The sequence below is a fragment of the Anser anser genome (genome assembly GCF_964211835.1).
Source record: "Anser anser genome assembly, chromosome: 1".
Lineage (NCBI taxonomy): Eukaryota > Metazoa > Chordata > Aves > Anseriformes > Anatidae > Anser > Anser anser.
In genome coordinates this window covers 5,148,186-5,162,665 of record NC_139720.1, presented here as the reverse complement: position 1 = coordinate 5,162,665, position 14,480 = coordinate 5,148,186, and the positions used below count along the sequence as shown (strand labels likewise).

The following is a 14,480-nucleotide window of genomic DNA, read 5'->3' as shown; positions in this document are numbered from 1 at the left end:
ATTATGAGGGAATGTTGGTAAAGCTTGCAATACACCAGGGAGACAATAAGTGTACTAGTTCCTCTTCAGAATTGCCAAAAATATTAGTTGGCTGTTACAGACAGGAAGAACATAAGGAGAAATCATCATACCTGCTGTACAGTGGAAAGCTCAAAAGTTGTCACAATTAAGTAAGGACAAAGTGAAAAGATTCATTGGGAGGTGAACAGTAAATAAATTTGAAAAGATGAATGACACAATACACTGTTATGAAAATTTCATACTGGTCACTGAGAGAATCTGAAGGACTCTGTGTTCCCACATGAAAAACGCTCAAGCAAAATGTTCTTCATTTCCCTGGGGACACCTCAGACATGCTTTTCAGAGGGACAACAGGCACTGGATCTCTGAGTTGGACTGTGGTCATGGTCCTGTACTCTAGACGTTAAACCATGGCTTAGGGAGGGTGTAGAGTCATGTGTCGTCCCCTTCCCTACCCCTCCCTCCGTCCCTCCCCCCCAATCCAAATCACTCCCAGATAATCTAGAGACATTTTTCCTTGGTCTTTTCTTTGCAGGGTGGTATTTCAAGCTGCTGGGACTTGTTAATTCCTGAGACAGATGTTGACTGCTGCTGTGAGTGCAAAAACCTGCAGCCCAAAAATCGGATCCAGATTATGTGCCACCGAAGATGGGAGCAATGGAAGGTGCCAAGTGTGGGATAGACGTCTCCAAGAGTCAAGGTGTACCTCCATAATCAGGCTGAGTGCAGACCTGATTGACACTATTTGGGTGTTCAATGTATTGAAGATATTTACAGTTACTCTAAACACACCAGTGGAAAATGTTGACATTTGTTTGATATAATGGAAAGTCTAATTAAAAACTAACAAATGTGAACCAAACCAAAACTGTGTCTGTTTTTGAAAGCCAAACATTCTGCCTGAAAACTGAAGAAAATATATATATATTAAGAAAAAAAAATATTTAATTAATTTTTTATTTTTATTAAGGAAAGATGTGTGTTTACCTTTAAAGATACTACCTAATTGTAAGCACATCAGAATATTTTTGACAGAAAAAACATTAGCCTATTCAGCTTCCAACATGAAATATATATTAGTTCAAAGAGGCATAAATCCTAGAACCAAAAGGGACATTTACAATTAAAAAGCTTGACGTTTTTCACAGCATGTTGTCCCACCTCTCAATACTTTCATCATAATTTCTGGCTGACCTTTAGCCTGGACAGTCAATCCTCTTGATCCTTCTCTATATCAAAATCATCATGGAATGATTTGAGGTCAGGGAGGGAGCCCAGCTGGGAGGTGACAACTGCTTCCAGGGTCCCCATCTCTCCCTCCACTGTGGAATGGGACTGGGATGGGTGGTTTGCTGCATCCTGAGATGTCTTATGCTCGTTAATTCTGGCTGATTACTCTCTCATTTACTGAGTTTACCCAAACACCATGCATCTGGAGACGTATTCCCTGACCTAGTTTCAAGCTCATTGACTTCAATGTAAAGCTCATAGGAAAGACTTTTCAAAAGACAACTGCAGTTTTATTATTTCAATATATTTCTGATAAATACATATTAATGAAAGAAATATTTTTTTAATTGCTACTTGGTTTTAAAGTGGCACAGAATATTTGTGGACAGGATTATATTCTCATTTCAAAACAGCCTCCACATATCCTCACTACATCAGGATTAAAACTCCAGACATATTCTTTGTCAAGTGCAGGGGACAGCATAAATGACTATTGGTTCATATTCTTTTAGGCCTGTAAAGTTATAACTATGTAATATGAATACAGGCTCTTTAGGATAGTTCAGAGCCAAACTGGAACCCTTCCAGCCTGCACCGAAGGATTTAATGGCATAGTTTTTATTTTCTGCTTAGTGCAGTGTACCATTAATTGAAGTTAATTGTCAAGAGGAGACTGGTTTTCAAAAACTACATAGCTCTCAACTGTTCTGGTGCAGAATGGATGCCCTGAGTTTAGGATCACATTTCCCCTGTGCTCTACATTACATTTGTCTTGTCACACAATTGTGTGATTGTGTTCAGCTAAATAGTTATGCCATGCTATTACAGCATTTCAAATTGGGGACTCAAGTAACACTGCAGGGAAAGACAGAGAGAGAGGAAGAGCCAGGTTTGTACTGGGAGGAGGACTTGTCTGCTTCAACTAAACAAAACCCTGAAAGGTATCACAGGTCTGAAATATTTAATGGAGCAGCTCATTTGTTTTGCCAAAGAAGGAAACCTTGCAGAGTAGGAGAAGCAGCTTACAGCAGACTACATTAAAGGGAAGAACGAACTTGTTAGCAAAGAGGCTCAACAGACACAAAGTGTTCTGTGAGACCTGGCAGTGAGTCCTTGCTCCCAGGATGACAGGTGAACATGAGCCACTCCCTTGTGTCCTCTGCTTTTCTTTGTGCGAGGACGGGAAAAATTGCCATGTGCTCCACCTTGTTCTCCAGTTTGGACATTCAGGAGACCAGGACTGCAGAGCACTGTACTACATAGACACACAGTTGACCTACTGACCCCTACTCTGCTGCTGTGCATGAAGGAATTACCTTAATTTTCTTTACTAGACCTACTGCAGTAATTCCCATGAGCCTCAGACAAGGTCCAGGATTCACATTGTGCCATGCACTGCAAAAATAAAGGACAAAAGCCCTTGTCACAGTCTGGAGGCCATTTGCATCTCAGGGTGTAACTTGGCCCCAAACCTAGAACTTAATTAGCATTGATGTCGATGAGCTGTGAGGGAGAATGGAATCTGGTCCATCCTTCCACAGCTGCACTGGCTTTGCAATGTGAAAAACCAAGATGAGCCAAAAGTGATTAAGAAATTATTTTTGAAACTGGAGTCAGCACATGTAACCACAGTTAGACAACAGGGATCAGCAGATCTGCATTGTAAGGAGGTTTGAGTCTTACATTGCTGCTTTAAAAGTAAAGTTCCCCCATGAAAGTCCCTCCTGATTTTATCAGCAAATTTATCACCAGCATCAGCTGAGGCCAAGGAGTGTGACCAGCCATAGAGGAAGATCTGCCCTCTTGTCTCTTTTTCTTAGAAATCATTTATTTGGGTTTTGTAAAAACATTTTGGTTCTCATAGGCATTATTTGGATGAAAATTAGGGTAGTCACTTGATTAAAAGTAACATAAATGCACCTGTTTCCAACAAAAATGCCACATATCATGATTTCACTAAAAATATGGGTGATCCTCATTATAAATCTCACTATGTGAGCTTCATTGGTGGTCTCTGTGCTTATGCATGCACAGGTGGCTAAATCCTGGCCAGGATCAAAATGGAAATTCCAGTTGATGTTTTTAAATACTACCTGAGTGAGTGTTTTTTGTAAGTCCAACTTCTTGAACATATAGAGAAACAGTGTTTGTAAGTATGTGTATGTCTATGTATATATAATTAGCTTTCAAGGGACTCATATATAGATGCTGCACAGTCTGTAATTCATTAGCAAATAACTTCCCAAAGTTTCCAGCCCATAGATGATAGAAATAATGCTTTACCTGGTCAGGGCTATTGGGAATGGAAAGAAAGTTCTTTTACATGTTTTTGAAAGGAAGAAAAAATCAAGTTATGCTGGGTGGAATAAAAGACTTCCCTGTGCTGGTTTTGTTGTTCCCTTCACTGGACTCATGATCTCACTCTCATTACAGAAACATCTGAAATGATGTCCCAGGGTTACCCCAAACTGATTACTGATCAAGTATGGAGAGTCTATGCAGGCTAGCAAAGGACTAAAGCACATTTGTAATCACATATCCCTCCCAAACACAGGACAACCATTCACTTCAGAAGGGTTTCAATGGCACTGGGCAAGCTGTTGGACTCGGTGGAACAGAGCTTGAAAAGTTTTCTCAGGTCATAAAACTACAGCTCTCAATCCTTTTTATGTTTATTGGATCTTGATGGTCATATTCACATAGGACGAGTCATTACCTTTACCAGGCTTGAACATGCAGGTATGTGCCCTCTTACATGAGCAGAAGCTGTGAGACCACACTGAGAGTCAGTGGAGCTGCACTCAGAACAGATTTTCTTAAAATCAATAGAAAAGAAGATTTCTGTATGGTTGTGTATGCTTGCACACATGGAAAATGACATTCTGTTATGTATGTCTGTATATGTGTCTATTTACATACAAAATGATCAGCTCCAATATATTCACATTCTAGACATACCCACTAATATTCTGAAAACGTGGGTAAAATTGTAGCTTAAAAAATATTCTGACCACTTTCTCCGATGATACTGAAGAGCTGCATGTAAAAAGAGAAGAACTCACCTATATAAGAATTTATTTAGCACAGCCTCATAAATCATCAATGATTGGAAGAAGTTGAATTAATTCTGGTATGTTTTAACGAATAACAAATACAAATCTCCATCTCCTTTGGTGCCCCCCAACCAAAACAAATGGTGCCAACCAGTAGCTTTTAGTAATGTTTATAGTTGGCTATCCTTTGGGCTCTTTGGGTGATTAATCGGATATATAGAAGTAGATAAACACAGTGCTATTAGCTTGTCTTCACTGTATTCTGATATAGGCCAAGCTTTGCATAACCCAAAGGACATGAAACTCTTAAAAGTTCAGTGTTTGGGAATTTAAGTCATGGAGTAAAGTAGTAGCTCTAATGCATTTTGCCACTTGCCATGTACTTTTGTGGAAAGCATATTGATAGACTGGAAAAATCCTTAGAGGAAAAAAAAAGAAGAGGTAATACTGGGTAAAAAAAGAAGACAGGAGAGAAAAGGGTTCTTTTATAAGGTTAATAATCACAAGATTTTATTTCTCTATATAAGAGGGAAACAAAAATAGAGGTGAAATTATTCAGCAAATGTGGCAGTTCAGTTCTGAAATCCTTGCCCACTGGCTGAAACATTTATGAGTTTATAAATAATATAGGTTATGAAAATAGGAACTCTCTTGTATGTCTTTATGGATGATTCATTTAATGTTTCTAAAGAAACTGCTGTTTATTCACAGGTTATGTAGTTAATCTACACAATGTTTTTACATTTGTAACCTACCAGCCTCCTTCTCTAAAGAGCAATAATGAAAATAGAAATGTGAATAGAACCAGTTAAAATCAATGGAGCAGAATGAGGAAGAACATCAGTAAAAGTAGTTAAATAAAATAAAATAAAATAAATCCATATTTATCACATTATCTGGAAATACATATATATTTCTTTAACTATAGTTCTTTATGAAACAAAGTGGAGACATCTAGAGATTTGTGCTGATACCCAACTTTGCTGAGGTTTCCTTTCAAGCCAGTGTTGTGGCACTTTATGTGTTCAAATATGGACTGAACATCTTCCTTTTTCTTGGTGGCAGCATGATCACCCAGTGGCAAAGACCTGGACCAACACTTCAAGGAAAGGGACTGTATTCCTTACTCTAATATCTTGTGAACTTGGTGCAGACTCTCCAAACTTTGCCACCTCCACTATATTTGGTAAATTTTGTATGCATTTTCTGATTAAACTCTGAACTTTTTGACTGTCTATGTGCAGTAAAGCAACTCTTGTGGACAATTATCTCATATTGGGGCCTTTGGATATTGCTGTAATGCAAATAATACTGTAATGAAATAGGGAGAGCAAAAAAGCAATTCCTCCTCCACTGTAACTCACATCTCCCAAACTCTATATTATTGTCTGTGCCCCATATGAGCATATGATAAAGATAAGAAGGTTTAAACCAGAAAAAAGAAATAGGATAGTATCGGAACAGAAGAGAAAATAAAAAGAGTATGATGCTATAAGCTGTCAGTAAATAAATTATTTTCTAGAGCTTAATGGTGATGTTATTGGTCTAGGTCAAAGCCTGTAGTAAATTATGGGCATATTTTAGTATTTTTCTAGTTATACATTAACATTCCCCGTATGGTTAGTAGCAGGAATATAAGAAACAAACAGCTTCAAAAAGCATTGCCAAGTTTTACTGTGAATTTAATGAAGTGTGGGGAAACTGTAGAAATGGAAACACTGACTCAACATCTAACAAAATCAACAAGAGAGACAAAAATAAATAAATATCTAGATGTAGGGTTTCCGTTTGCTTCATTCTCAGAAAAGACGGAACATCCGTGCTAACACAAAATTTCTTTGAATTTTGATGTGAGCTCTTTTGTAGGGCTGATCCATAGTCCACTGGGGTAAGTGGGAACTTTTTCCGTTGTTTTCTGTAGTTTTTGGACAAAATCTTAAATGGCCAGCTGCGAATTCAGGGTGAAGTATTGTTAGGGCAAGATTTGCGGCATCCAAGAGAAGAGCTGACAAAAATGGAAAGGTTGCCTGCTAAAAAAGAGTCTAGTTAGCCAAAAGAAAAAAGAAAAAAGAAAAAAATAAATAAAAGATGTATCTCGTTATGAAAAATATAATGAAAATGCTCCCTGGGTAGGTTTACAAGCAGCTCTGAAGAACAATAATTAAACCTGTACAGAATTTCCAATGAAATATATTTTTTAAAAGAAAATAAAAAGCATCTGGTATATTTCTGATATTAATGTAATATTTGAGGAAAAAATGGCTATGAATCATGGCCTGTTCTTAACTTAATGTGAATATATGACTCCCATTGGTGATAAAAGGAACTTCACGTGCATGCCAGAAGGAATTCAATGGCTATTTCAGCTCTTGTCTGAATATGAAATGGTCCCTCTGAATCCACACAACAGGAAAGAATTCATGGAAAAAAATGTGTTTCTGATATCATTAGCTCTAAAACATCTTAGTAGATTCTAAGACAATTTTTCTAAGTTCCTTTTAGGATTATTTTAAATTATTGTCAATAATAACTTGATTTTGTACACTGCCTGAAATGTGATTTTTTTTTCTTTTTTTTTTTTTCTGTAAGAAAAAATATACTGGGAGAAATAATTGAAGAGTACTGTAATATCTCTTTGTGTGGGGTTCTTCAGTTTTCTTTCGCGTATCACAATTGTTGTTAAAAATATATTTAAAGTGTCATATCATTTATTATTCCTGTTAGTGAACACAAATACAAATTTACCATTCAAAATCTTATGTTAGACTAACATTTAGAAGTAACTTTATAAACCTGCACAAGAAAACCATGATTCTATTGAGTGGACATAGAGTGAGCCCCCCAAAAATTACTTGTTCAACACAAATTTGATAGGTTCCATCACATGATTCATTACTGCAAATATTCCTAAGTGCATTTTGAACCTGACTTTCATCTCATGTGTAGCAATGCAAAAGAGGGTTAATCTCTCTAAAATCAATGGGCACATATTGAGGTGAAGATGAAACTGGATCCATCCTCTACAAAAGCACTGCCTGTCTTCCACGAATCTTCTGAGTATTACAGTCAGAAGTATATTATATTATAACTATCCCTCTACTCTCCAGTTGGACAAAACAAAACAAAACAAAAAAATACTTTTGCTTTTTTTTTAAAAAATTTTATTTCAGGTTATTTTGAATTTTCAAAATACAGTTAAAAATAAACAAATAAATAAGCTTTAGATTGTTATAGTCCCTCTAAAAAAAAGTAACTAAGAACCAATGGAGGAATTTAATTAAAACGTTCCTGAACCCCAAATACCTCTCCAATATAGTCTTGAACACCAAACATTAAATATTTGTTTTGAAATATGGCTTCTTCATTGTCTTTCTAAGAAAATAATACAAATATTTTCTAATTTGTAATTCTTTTTCCATTGCATTACTTAATAGAAGGAGAAAATGCAAGGCTTGTGAACAAGGGGAAGATGAGTGTTAACAAAATGTGTTCTACTCATTCAAGGACTGATCTAAACCAGTATCCTGTTCCCTTTTTTTTTTTTTTTTTTTTCTCATACCTACCAGAAAAGTCTCTTCCCCTCAGTGTTCAGTGTCTCTGCTGGGAATTCCAAAGGATGGCAGAAATCATTTCATAAGGGAAACAACGTGGAGACTCGCTGCTCAAGAACAAGGAAAGATGATCACTTCTTAAACACAGGTAGGAAATGAAACAGGAAAGCTATCAGATCCAGACTTCCTCCATGAATAGAGGTTACCAAAACAAACACACACACACACACATAAAAAAAATAAAAAAGGAAATCATTGACATTTGGTCAATCAGGACAGAACTGACTGGAATCATTCCAGGCAGAGCCTGAGCTGCTGTGACTCAGACAAGAAGACAGGAAAGTTGTCAAGGGCCAAATGCCAGCAAAAACAAGGGAAATGTGTTACTCCACTAAGGTCAGGCAGACTTCCCACCCTCCCCATGGCTGCTCCTGTCTTTCTGGTGAAACTAGATTTAGGCAGTGGCAGAGCTCTTCAGCTGGCTCCTACTGACAATCTGAACTTCCCCTCCTGCCTTGACTGTCCCCTTCCATCCACCCAACCTTACTTTTTTTTTTTTTTTTTTTCAAATAAATCCCTTTACAGACATCATGTCTGCTCCCACCATGGCTGTAAAGAAGAAATCTTTCCCTCAACTCCAGGAACATAGCTATACTGGTACTTCTAAGACTCCTTAATGGCACAAGTGAGTCAAGAGGTTAGTAAGAGGCCAGCCCAAGGCAAGGATTTCACCTGAAGACATTAACACCCAGAAGGACTACTATCATCACTTCATCTGAATTCCTGCCTGGTGCTGACTATCGTGTTAAATTTAATGAGACCGCTGAATTATTCTGAACTTTCACGTTATTTTTTCACAATAGTGTTTAGTCCTGATTTTAAATTGCAAATGGCTGAAACACTACTCCACGCGATAAGTTGCAGAAATGATTAATTACTCACAATTTATTTTTTTTAAAAAAGCCTTTACATACACCCTTATGTTGCTTATTGAAGGTATTTTAGAGCCTCCAATAAGCAACATAAAGCATGATGACTGAGGTCATTTCAGTGCATCTCCCTTAATCCTAAGAAATATTTCTGGTTTATTTTAAACATTTCTGTTGCAGAATCTAGGTTGTATCTCATTTTTAAATTCCTTCTCAAAGGCATCATTATTTTGAGTTGTGTGACTACAGTTTTACATAATCAACACCAGACACTGACCAATCAGTTACAGAATTCTTTACCACACGGCTTGTTTCATTGAAGTTAAAGTATTATTAATGCCTTTATAACTATATATTAGCATTGCCCTTATTTCTAATGTTTCCACACCAATTAGCATAAAGGAATTAAAAATAAACCAAGGTCTCGGAAGAAAAATGAAACAGAAATGTTAAGCAAAATGAATTTTGATGCAGCCACTTTGCAATATTGACAAATATAACTGGAACACTTTACTGAAACTGATTCAGATATGAAAATATGTACACCAGAGCTAGAAGATATAACTGTCTGATAGACAGAGGACATATTTTACCTTTTCGGTAACTTTTTACATAGTCATTAACTCTCACTTTCCTATGTATGTATTTAAGATCCTAATCCTTAAATGTGGAATACCAGCAGAGAAAGGAATCAAGTGAAATGTGTAAAGTGCTGTTCTGACTGTGTGCTATGCATGAGCATATTCATAACAAATGTAGTGTACAAGTATGTGATAGATAGATACATAGATACACAGGCAGATAAAAAGTGGATTCTCGTTTGCGGAACTCCTCAAATAGGTGCATTATTTAGTTCTATCTACTCAGATACCTATCTTCAGAGGATAGATTAAAAAAAAAAAAAAAATACACTTAGGAACTCACTTCTTTTGAGAGTTTAACTCTCAAAATTCATCCAGTGAGATGAAATTTGCTAAATGGTTTGCAATTTACTGTTGGCATCTCACAGATACATAATGAAGGTTCACAAAGTTTTTTTGTATCCATATAAAATCAGTCTTAAAAGGTCAGATTTGTAAATCTTTCCACACAGCTGGCTCATGTGTGGATCGAGCAGAGACCAAAGAGAGTTTCATGACCCAGTCACTAGCTCCAGTGTTTGATCCTTAAGTAAGCGATGTGGGCATGCCTGCATAACTATTTGGATCTGCCAATATATTCTTCCTCTCTCTGGCAGTGTAGGACATTATTGTTTTTTTTTCCCCAAGTCAGAGTTCTAGGAACAAGACATTATATTACACAGATGCTGATATATCTGTCACACTTTTCAACCTCAAATCACAGAATCTCAGCTTTAGTCAAGTAGGAAACAACCTTAGGAGATATCCAGCTCAATCTGCTGCTCTCAAGGTTTCTCAGAGCCTTGCCCATTCAATTTTTGAAAATCTCAAGAAAGAAGATCCCACAGCTTCTCCAGGCTAACTGTTTTTGTGCTTAATAGCTTCTATGATAAAAATTGTAGTGATTATGTTGAAATGACCCTTGTAACATGGGTATTGCATCTTGTCCCTTTGTTGTGCTTACAAGGGTCTGACTCCATCTTTCCATAATCCTCCCTTAGGCAGTTGAAAATGTCTACCTATCCTTCTCTTCTAAAGTCCAGTTCACGTATCCTTTTCCTCTCCTTCCTCAACTGCTGTGCAAGAACCCACATGTAAAGATACATGACAGAAATGTATAGCTAACAAAACACATCACATTACATAGGCTTGTCTGGCCATGTGCTAAGTAGCCATGTGGTGCACCTGGTTGTGTGGTACAGCAGGAAAGGATATCTATCATGCTGCACCTGGGGAGTGTCCTTTCTAATGGGGATTTTTCCAGTGCAGGATCCCACTATGTGCTGTTGCACACAGTCTTGCAGCCAAGTGCCAAGAAAAGCTCATTATCTGGCTGAAAATTAGGCTGAAAGCTGTCTATTGGAGAGGGGAAATATCACTTGTACACAAATGTCAGGTAGGTAAACTGAGTCTGTAAGACTGGACAGGTTCCCTTTAGAAGCATATTACTTAGTGTAAATCAGCATAATTTCTACACTAATCCTCTTCTCCACCAGATGACCTGTCCCATGCTGGCATAGACATCAACCTTTCATGTTATTCTCTTTAAAACAAGTGAATAAATCACGGTTAGTGTGAAGTTATTCAGAAATGTTCAAAGAAATAGAAATAGTCCTGGTTCTCCAAAGTCACTGGTAGCACACTGACAGCTAGTTAACTAATCCTTTTTCTTCATTCCTCCTGACCAGGTCATGATAAAATAAAATATGCAAACAAACAAAATAACTCGCCCCTAAATGCAACTCTTGTAACTATAGGGAAAACATGAGATGCCAGAGTGTGCAGGCACAGACATGCAAAAGGCACCTAAGTCAAGTCTGAGCTGATCACTTTGGGTTTCCTCTAATCTCAACAGAGGGAGAAAAGAAAAGAAAAGTAAGAATTGAGTGATTCAACTCTTTGAAAAATAAGCATCTCAGATGGGCCAGATAATTTCTTTTCTGAGAGTGCCTCCTCCTTTCCACTCTGAGAGCCTGAAGTGAGTAAAACAAGTAGAGAGACTATGTTTTGGATATTTGAAGTATTTGTGAGATTCTCCCCATGTGAAAACATTATCTGCATCATGGGGAAATTCAAGAATTCTTGAGTCAAAAGATTTGATTTCTGTGCATCATCGGAGACACAGCTTTGACTGTGACTGATTGGATCGATCAAAAGGCTGACAGAAGCTTCTCCCAAACCTGTTTGCTATTTGCTGCATGTCTCTTTTAAGCCGCAGTTTATCTCTAGGTAAACTCCCATACTTTTCAAAAGAAGCCCATCTGTTTCAACTTTAGTGAGAAATAAACGTACTCACAAAAAAAGGAATAAAATTGCAATTAAAATAGAGTTTGAAGCAAAATCAGAACAAAATAATTTTTTATACCTAAACACAAGTTTTCATCAGCTTCCTGAAAACCTGCCTTTTCTTCCTGCAGCTGAAACAGAAAGACACTTTAAAAAACAGCTGTTGCCCAAATACGGTAGTTCTGGCCGGGCGTCAAGGTGGGCTTTGAATGTTTCAAAAAACTCCTGAAACTTAAAGGCTTGAATTCCTGAGCCATTTGAGGTTCATCACTCACTTAACCTCTGAGAAGTCGTTCTGTCCTAATCACCAGTCCTTGGATTTACAAGTCGAGGATCACCCTGAAAGACATCCTTAGATCATAGCTCAGAAGAGAGCTAAAACTACTCAAAAAGAGCCCTGTCACCCACTGCTAAGCTCAGAACTTTGCAAAGCAAGCTTATAAATCAAGAGATGACAGTACATTTTTTCACAGCGTATAAACTCCAGCATGAGCACGAGCCTAGTTTATTTTACGGGCATGATGATAGCAGCGAAGAATTCTGCAGAGTGATATGGATAACACGGTGGCACACCTGTAAACTCCAGGACTGAACGAGAACTGTTTGCACTTCATCATTCCAGGAAGAAAAAATACCAAGTAGTCCTGCCATAACACACCCTAAATGGAGCTTTGCTGTACCAAAGGGGGGGAAAAAAAAAAGAAAAAAAAATGTAAAAAAAAAAAGTAAAAAGAAAAGCAAAAAAAAAAAAAAGTAAAAAAAAAGTAAAAAAAAAGAAAAAAAAAAGGAAAAAAAGTATAACTTTGTCAATCTTATTCTCAGTGATTATGTACCCCTTGGTATGTGGAAGTTTTATAGAGAAATTACATCCATTGTGACTTTTTAATTACAGTACTAGGTGGTCACAGACAGAGCAACTTTGCCAACTCCATTGATTTTTAAGGCTAGCCTGAACAGGATATAGATTTTCAATGGACTTGTAACTTTTCAATATGTACAAAAAGTGCAGTCTGATCAGAAGACGGACATTGATAAGTGATGTTCATGGTAAGAATGGATCATATGCTGATCTCTACTGCTATTTCAATGTAACTGATCATAATCACCCTGGAAAAAAAAAGTGTAATTAGTAATTAAGTAAATGTCCTACATACTGAAGAAAAAAAAAAAATATATATATATATATATATTTTAAAACTTGACTAGGTAAGCAATGAAAATCAAACTTACTAACTACCAAGTATATATGGATTGTTCTTATAGCCCATAACTATTTATTTTTTGAACCATCCATTTTACAGCAAATATTCAGTCATGAACATTTATGTAACATAAAAGTTGAACTTAAAAAAAAAAAAAAAAGCTCTATATTGCATTTTCTCTAGAGATGAAAATCTGAGAAAGAAACAGCCTTGTTCACAGACCATGTTGGATCTTTACCACACCACTATTTGTGAGGATAATGTGAAATCCTCAGCCATTCTACATAGTATATATACTTTATTATAAGTCTATGTGTAGAGACTGTGATATGTGTTTCCTGCATAATGGACTAGTTTGTTATAAAATGTAAAAAACAATAAAATATAATTCTCTTTGGGGAAGAGGAGAGATGTCAAAGCAAAATTAAATTTCATGTTAAAAAAAACATCCAAATGAAAATGTTTTTTAAAAAAATCTCAGAATGTACAATGCTTTCCACTCATTCTGATATGATAGATCTTAGACTTACTTCAAGCATGATAGTGTTGTGTTTTTTTTTTTAATGCGCTGTCTTTAATAACTATGCAGAAAAATTATAGAAATATAAATACTAGACACTTTTTTTTTTTAACTGAGTGAACAATCTGGCAAAGTGTAGGTGGCACCGTTAAACATTTTGGCACAAATGACTGCTTTTTTCACTGAAAAAATAATTTTGCCAAAAAATTAACACTATTCTACCCAACATTCTAAGATGTTCATAAAAAGAAAGATAGAATAAAAATGTCACAATTTTGAGAAACTTCAAACAACATTTAGAAAATATTCTTTTCTCAATATGCTTGTTATAAAAAAAAAAAAAAAAACTTTAAATCAGTGAAATTAGAATCAACCTCCCATTAGTTTCCTACTGGTTTCCTACTCTGTCATTTGCATATTCGAGATTGATCTCAAATCCAACCCAAACTGTCCTATAGAGGTGATTTTTTTTCTGTTTTTTGAAAAAGAGAAAATCTTTTCAAGGAATAGAAAATCGCAAAATGTATAAATGAAGTTTGCTTCTTTAAGACAGCAGAGAGTAGAAGGGAACCTTTAATTGATGCAGTGGACAAGACTCATTTATGCTAGGATTACTGAGCACTGTTCTGTATAACACAATGGGGATATTAAATAAGGGTGAGTGTAATTAATACATAGCACTAGTAAGAGTCAATTTTCATTCTTTTCTTGAAGCTGACTGGCATTATCATTATTTTATTTTTTAATTTCCTGGTGATATCACCTTCTTTACTAGCCTTCTCATGTAACTGAGATAAGCTGTTGCACATTTTATTTGAAAGGAAGAGGAATGGTAATTAAGTAATTTGAAAACGAAAAGAGCTTAATCGAGGGGAGTTTATACAGTACAAAACTGTGCAGAACCTCCTACTAGCTTTGAGAAACACCTTCCTTCAAAAACTCTCCTGCCAAAACAATAACAACCCAGTCCTCCTCTCACTTGTTTCAAGAGCAAAGCTTCCATTGATATCTCTAACACAAGAACTCAAAATATCATTTCTTCAGAGGGGTGAATGTCATTTTTAATGC

The 14,480-nt window shown here is 36.3% G+C and overlaps 1 long non-coding RNA gene across 2 annotated transcripts; it reads left to right on the top strand.

Annotated features, from left to right (window-relative positions):
• Positions 1-5,766: 5,766 nt before the first annotated feature.
• Positions 5,767-13,554, top strand: LOC310892846. 2 transcript variants are annotated; one of them, XR_014578518.1, is made up of 3 exons: positions 5,767-6,192; positions 7,871-8,003; positions 11,822-13,554. It is a non-coding gene; the product is annotated as an uncharacterized lncRNA (long non-coding RNA). The 2 variants fall into 2 exon arrangements; XR_014578519.1 differs by lacking the exon at positions 11,822-13,554 and adding an exon at positions 8,441-9,206.
• The last annotated feature ends 926 nt before the right edge of the window (positions 13,555-14,480 follow it).